The following is an 8,083-nucleotide window of genomic DNA, read 5'->3' as shown; positions in this document are numbered from 1 at the left end:
AACTAAGCTATTTAGTGATCCGTTCGGAATTCTAGGCAAACGCGGACAGTTTGGACATCTTCGAAGTGGAGGAACTTGAAGAGGTTGCAATGGGTCAGGTGCTTGAGGTTGTGCCAAACAAACAGCAACCCAAACAGCGCACAAACCAAAGCTGTGCAGCAAAAGCAGTCTCATTGAAAATCGCCATGCGCAGCTGAAAGAGATTTTGGAGAGACAACACGAGGAGCACATGGGTGTTTTAAATGGAATTCACGATACACAGAGAGCTCTGCTGGAAACCATGACGGGAGGTAACAATTTGCGAGAAAATTTGTACGTTCTTTAAATCTCATAAATATTCCTTTTCTTCTAGCGACTGTTGCATAAGGAGTAGGCACAGCAAAATATTCATATTTTCTAAATATTATATTCATTGGTTGGGGCCAAGGCTTTGCGTATGTACACCAATAGCAGTAGCTGCTTCAAACGGGGTTACATAGTCGCGCTCGAATTGTTGTTGCATTGAAATCTGTTCCCGGAAGGACAGTAATGTTCACTACAATCGACTGTTATTATAATATATATTATAAAAAATAAAGAGTTAAACATAATTTGCAAACATTATCATTTGGGGTGTTCCTCATATTTTTCTGAACACCACTGTATGTGAATTAACTGCAAAAGTGGTTTCTTAAAATAGTATTTTGTATAGCTTTTCCTTCATTTAAAATGTTAAGTAATGAACCATTGTCTTTTTCAAGTGGATCAACTTCAGGAAGTGGAAAATTATATCTCTTTCGAATATAATGTAGCGTACAGCATGCATTAATTATTGATCCTGCAAATGACGGGTTCACCATTAGGCCACGGTCTTGGGAAAGGCACCCAAGTAATTTTTTTAAAACTCCATTAAGGCGTTCCACACAATTTCGAGCTCGTGCGTGAGAATCGTTGTAGCTTTGCTGACTAATACTCTCTACATTTCTGAATGGAGTCATTAGCCACGGCTGCAACGGATATCCAGAGTCTCCAAGCAACCATCCTATGGACCCATTGGCAGTGTACTCATTCAGCATATGGGACTTTAGTGTACTGCTTTCCCATATGTAGGCGTCGTGCGTACTTCCCCCATATCTTGCAAAGCACGCCAGGATATTTAAATCAAAGTCGCTCACTAATTGCACATTTTTGGAAAAATATCCTTTCAATTAATGTAGCAGTGTTCTACTGCAAGTGGTGGTTTCTTAATTTTGACGTGAGTGCAGTCAATCGCTCCTAAGATGCTAGGAAATCCAGTGGCAGTGAAGAACCTGGAAGTGAACATAAACATAAGCCAGCTATAAATAATCATTAATCTTCAAGATTATAACACTTCACTTACCGTTGCTTCACAATATTCTGTTGCTCTAAGGTAGTTGGAAAAATGATGTAACGTTGCGCCATATGATTTTGCAAAATCTCTGTAATTTGATGCACTATGCGGCTTACCATGGTCTTACTTATAGGGCAAACAAAATCCTGACCTACGTCCCTAAGAAATGATCCTGTAGCATAGTAATGCAGCGCTACACACAACCTAGTGGAGTTTGGAATAAATGTACTTCTTACTGCTGTGTCCATAAAAGGCTCGATTTCCACAAGAAGTGCCCGTACTGCAGTTCTGCTGAAGCGAAATAATTCAAGAAAACGCGGCTCGGGAATGCTGAATGGATCTGTAGAGTCCCTTAAAGTGCGCCTTTGTATTCGCAACATATTCCTTCTGTCATGCCGTATGGCTAGCGTTTTTACCAATAAACTCATCGCTGAAACACAATCAATTTTTATTTATTAATAAGAATTAAATATTTGTGCATACATTTCTATAATGCTTACCTTTCTCAATAATAGTTTCTCAAACATGAAGTTGTCAGTCCGATTCGATAGATTTCTTGTCGATTGGCGTTCCATTTTTCTCACTGTTTCATATTTTGTCGACTGATGTTTACAGAAACACTCGTTCTCGATCAATCGACTAATTTGGATCGAATCGAAATGACGTCACTATAATCAAGTATATTGTTGATTCCTTACAGAAACGCACTACAGACCAAAATTCAGGTCAAAAAATAAGTGAAAACTCTTACCAAACTGTTTTAAGGAGTTCGGTTTATTTTCCGGTAAAAACCGAAAACCGCTAACAAAGCAGTTTGGTACTGTATATAACAGATTAGTGATTGCCGGTAAATGCGTACCGTTGTGTTATAACACAAAACTACCCCGAGAAAAAATATATAAAAGTTCAAGTATTTACTTGCGAAATTTCCATCAAGACCCCTTATACATATGTACTTAACCAAGTATAAGCAAGATTGCTTAAAGTGAGCTACCGCAATCAAAGAAAAAAACAACAAACAAGAGCGTATTTGCGAATTAAATTTTATACCATACATACATATGTACATATATTTCACGTATATTTCTAAAAACGTATAAAGAGCATAACTGGCTCATTAACTACTGAAATCATATGCATATATACATATATATTTTAAAGTTAGAATATCATATTTTCTTTTCGCGGCCTCCTCTCACTGCGTACACATATACATACTTATGTATGTATAAGCGGCGCAGTTATACAAATTTTATACTTAGGTACTAACAAGTGAATTTACGAAAATTACCTACGGTCATTTAATTCTCTTTCGTGGTTCATTCGTACCGCGAACATATTTACATATATACGCATATATATATGTATATATACATACGGGCGCATATAAGTATATTCAATATATAATATACTGGAAGAAATACCCAATCGACATTGGGTACAAATTTTAACAATAAATACATATAACAAAAAGGATTTTTGTAACATATAAAATTTGTACAAAAGTGTATTGCCACGTATGTAGATACGCTGATTGCAATACCACTTGATTTTGATCAACAAAAACAAGCAGGATTGTGTAAAAAAACCAAAGCGTAATACATATGTACATACATGCATATGTACAAAGTGAATTGATCTCTAAAACGAGCGGTCATTAGCACATAATAAATAAAAGATCCACGTATAGGTAGACCCTATAGGACATTTGGACATAAAATATATATAAAATAATATATATAGAAAAATAATAAATCTATAAAATAATTTCCGGTCATTTAAAAAAAAAATAATAATAATAATAATTAAATCAAATTTAAGTGATTAATTACTTATTTCATTTTGAAACTCTTATTGACTTAAAAGAGTTCTCGTGCAATCATATACATACATATGTATATACGAAAATATTTTGAAATCTCGGTTTATCAAAAAACCATTGGGTTTATTGATTTTTTTGAAACTCTTACATACAAAAGAGTCTTCTATTCAACATTTTTATACGAAACTTTTTCTAAACAGCTACAAGTCTAGTTTTCACTAAGACGTTTTGAATCATTCTATACATCTTTTAAATGAGCTCAGACTCAAAGGAATCTAAATCATCTCAGTTGCTAAAAGCTCCAAAATTGATTTCAGACGAAAAAAGTCCGTGTACACCGGCAGAAGCTACACGCTCAAAGCAAGGTCCTACAAAACTAAAGAGGGGTAAAGATATTTCTTATACAAAATTCATTGCTGAGAGTGACAGTTTGATACGATACTGCACTCGATTTTCATCTTCACCGATTCAAGATAATTCTGAATCAGTACTAGAAATCAAAAAAGACAATTTAGATAATTTTTGGACGCGTCTCCAAGCGGCATATAACGCAATTGTAGAATCTGATGACTCAGATCTACCAGAGAATTTTAAATCCTCGGTTTACACCAAATATTAACACTGCCTAGACCAGTTCGAAGACACATAAGCAATGATTTCTGATCAACTAAAGCTATTAAGAGCAATTGCACCTACTCCACAATCGAGAGTAGAGCTGCCACAAAGACAAGGCCAAGAGGCAAGTTCAGGCATTCACCTTAAAGTGCCAGTATGCGACACAGATATATTTCATGGTGGTTATGAACAGTGGCCGTCCTTCCGGGACATGTTTACAGCTGTGTACATAAACCATCCTAAATTATCCGAAGCGCAGAAATTGTATCACCTCAGATACAAAACCAAAGGTCAAGCAGGCATAATATTTAAACAGTTCGCTCTGTTCTTCTTCTTAATTTGCGTGGACACCGCTTACGCGATTATAGCCGAGTTGACAACAGCGCGCCAGTCGTTTCTTCTTTTCGCTACGTGGCGCCAATTGGATATTCCAAGGGTAGCCAGGTCCTTCAACGGAGTGGAGGTCTTCCTCTTCCTCTGCTTCCCTCGGCGGGCACAGCACCGAATACTTTCAGAGCTGGAGTGTTTTCGTCCATTCGGACAACATGACCTAGCCAGCGTAGCCGCTGTCTTTTAATTCGCTGAACTATGTCAATGTCGTCGTATATCTCGTACAGCTCATCGTTCCATCGAATGCGATATTCGCCGTGTCCAACGCGCATAGGACCATAAATCTTTCGCAGAACTTTTCTCTCGAAAACTCGCAACGTCGACTCATCAGTTGTTGACATCGTCCAAGCCTCTGCACCATATAGCAGGACGGGAATTATGAGTGACTTACAGAGTTTGGTTTTTGTTTGTCGAGAGAGGACTTTGCTTCTCAATTGCCTACTCAGTCCGAAGTAGCACATGTTGGCAAGAGTTATCCTGCGTTGGATTTCTAGGCTGATATTGTTGGTGGTGTTTACGCTGGTTCCAAGATAGACGAAATTATCTACAACTTCAAAGTTATGACTGTCAACAGTGACGTGAGTGCCAAGTCGCGAGTGCGACGACTGTTTGTTTAATGACAGGAGATATTTCGTCTTGCCCTCGTTCACTGCCAGACCCATTTCTTTTGCTTTCTTGTCCAGTCTGGAGAAAGCAGAACTAACGGCGCGGGTGTTGAGGTCGATGATATCAATATCATCGGCATACGCCAGCAGCTGTACACTCTTATAGAAGATGGTACCTTCTCTATTAAGTTCTGCAGCTCGAACTATTTTCTCCGGAAGGAGGTTGAAAAAAACTCAATGACGAAAATTTCAATTTTTCTTGGGAAGCACTTAAAGCACGTTACGAAAACGAGAGAATATTGGTCGACAAACAGGTGTCGATATTAATGAATTTGCCAAAAATTCAGAAAGAAACCAGTGAAGAATTCATAATGCTTCAATGTACTGTTTCAAATTGTTAGTCCGTTTTATCGACACAGAATATTGCCACAGATAATTGGGACCCCATTCTGGTAAATATATGCACAGCTGCATTACCAGAAAAATCGTTACTTTTGTGGGAGCAATCGCTCTCATCGCGAAGAAAGTGCCCAACGTGGCAGCAAATGAAAGAATTTCTTACTACCCAATATGAAATTGCAGAAAGAGTAGATAAAAAAAGTAGATAAACAAAATAGGCAGAACGAAAAACGTTCAAAACGACCTCAATAGAAGCTTCAATAGACCCCAAGCAAGTAGTCACAATAATTTAAATAAAGGCTTTTCTAAGAATCAATCGTTCACTTCCGAACAATATAAACAAACGTCATGCGAACTTTGTAGAGGAGGTCACAAGCTCAAATCCTGTGAAAAATTCAAAAAAATTAATGTAAGCGATCGGAACAATTTCGTAAGAACGAAAAAATTATGTACCAACTGTCTGTCACATGCGCATACGCTTAAAGATTGCGAAAGCAAATTTAATTGCGTTTACTGTCATTAAAGACATCATTCAATGTTACATATAACAAATTTTTCCAGCTCACCCCCAAACAGCGCAAACGTAAAAGGAGTAACATGATTAGTTGCAACAACAAAATCTGAAAACTGCCAAGAAGCACCATGCTGCTCAAAGGCGATGAAAACCCAAACGCTACATAGCGAAAACCACAGTAGGGTACTATTACCCACAGCAGTTGTCTCCATCGAACACCGCGGAGAACTGTTTAAACTCAGAGCCTTAATAGACCAAGGATCACAACGATCATTTATAGCGTCTAGGGCACAAAACAGGCTACAGTTACCAACAAAACTGGCCAACTTTGAAATCACGGGAATGGGCGGAAGAGTTGTTCAAAACTCAAATAAAATCTGCCCCATTACCCTCTTTTCCCCAAAGCGGATAAGCGCATACAAGCAGAAGCTATTGTCTTACCGCAATTAACCAACATGCTACCAAGCTATCATATAAATAGCAAGCATTGGCAAAAGGTTTCACACCTTAAGTTAGCAGACCCCAACTGCAACACTCCCGCTCAAATAGATCTCCTATTAGGCAGCGATCTAATACCACAAATTATTCTCGAAGGTATTGAGAAAATTACCAAAACACTTCTGGCGCAAAATACCATTTTCGGATGGGTCCTAAGCGGACTAGTTGCGTAACCAGTTACAACATTGACAACTCAAGTTGAGGAAGTCTCAAACGAGTACCTCAATTCACAATTGAGAAAGTTTTGGGAACTAGAAGAACTCCCCCCCATATCAGTCACAACCCCTGAAGATCAGTATTGTGAGGATTTTTACAAAGCCACAACTACTAGATCAGAAAACGGTCGGTACGTCGTACGACTGCCACTTAAGCAACAATTTCCTAACACACTCGCCTTAGGTCACTCTCGCACCTCTGCAATTCAGCAGTTTCTAAGTATGGAAAGAAACCTACTTAAAAAAGGCGAACTCAAAACAGAGTATGATGGTGTGTTAGAAGAATACCTCCATTTGGATCATATGGAGGAAATAACCCCAGGGGAGAAAATCGTCAACGGCAAATACTAATCCTTTTATCTGCCACATCACGCAGTAGTGAAGCCAGACAAAAAAACAACAGAAGTAAGAGTGGTATTTAACGACTAGTTCGGGGAATTCCCTAAATGATATCCTATTTACTGGACCCACACTCCAACCAGACTTAATGCTTCTGATATTAAATTGGCGTATATTCAAATATTTATTCAATGGGGACGTTGAAAAAATGTATCAGCAAATAGTCGTACATAAAGACGACCAAGATTTTCAACGTATTATGTTCCGAAGATCCCCCATCAGTCTTTACGCGACTTCAAACTAAAAACAGTTACATTTGGCGTTAACTGTGCACCATATCTAGCCATTCGAACACTCCACGAATTGGCAGACAACACAAAGTCAGAATTTCCTCTGGCAACTGAAGTGTTGAAAACTCAAACGTATGTAGACGATATTCTGTCTGGAAGTCACACTCTTCCACAAGCATACGAGGCCTTATCACAGGTAATAAAAGCCCTCAATTCCGCAGGGTTTCCATTAAAAAAGATTACGGCAAATCACCCAAATGCAATCAAAAATATTCCAAACGAAAATTTGTTGGACACTAATTTCCTTATTTTCGAAAAGGAAAGTACAACAAAAACATTAGGCATCCAATGGAATGCGATATCGGACCAGTTCTCATACACGACAGAGTCCATATCCGCATTATCAGCCATCACAAAAAGACAGATTTTATCCTCGGTGGCAAAACTTTTTGACCCCGCAGGATGGCTTTCGCCATTTATGATCCAAGCTAAAATCTTAATACAAGAACTATGGCTAGATGGAACCGACTGGGACGAACAAGTGAAACCTCTTCGCTTAGAAAAATGGTCCCAGTTCGCAAACAATCTGAATGATATTTCTCAGATACAAATTCCACAATGGGTAAACTACTCCCCCGAACACAAAGTCGAATTACATGGCTTTTTTGACGCCTCAGAAAAGGCATACTGCGCTACTATCTATGTGCGCACGCAAAGTGACACCACGACCACAAGCCACTTATTAGTAGCAAAAGCAAAGGTGGCACCTTTGAAAACTATAAGTATCCCACGACTTGAGTTATGTGGCGCACTACTACTGTCAAAATTAGTAGCCATGGTGCAAATGCATTTAAATATGACGAAATGCAAACTATATATGTGGTCCGATTCTGAAATTGTACTAGCCTGGTTGGAAAAACCACCACATGCATGGAAGACGTATATTTCTAACCGAACGTCTCAAATACTTGACCTAGTGGGATCAGCCACTTGGCGTCACGTAGCCAGTGCTGACAATCCTGCCGATCTAGGTACAAGAGGGTGC

General features: G+C 38.6%; 1 pseudogene; it reads right to left on the bottom strand.

The window, feature by feature from the left end:
• Positions 1–804: 804 nt before the first annotated feature.
• LOC120768711 lies at positions 805–1,599 on the bottom strand (annotated as a pseudogene).
• Between the last annotated feature and the right edge of the window lie 6,484 nt (positions 1,600–8,083).

This window comes from Bactrocera tryoni, chromosome 2, assembly GCF_016617805.1.
Source record: "Bactrocera tryoni isolate S06 chromosome 2, CSIRO_BtryS06_freeze2, whole genome shotgun sequence".
NCBI lineage: Eukaryota > Metazoa > Arthropoda > Insecta > Diptera > Tephritidae > Bactrocera > Bactrocera tryoni.
Note: the sequence above shows the minus strand (reverse complement) of the source record. Positions and strands in the feature narration are given on the sequence as shown.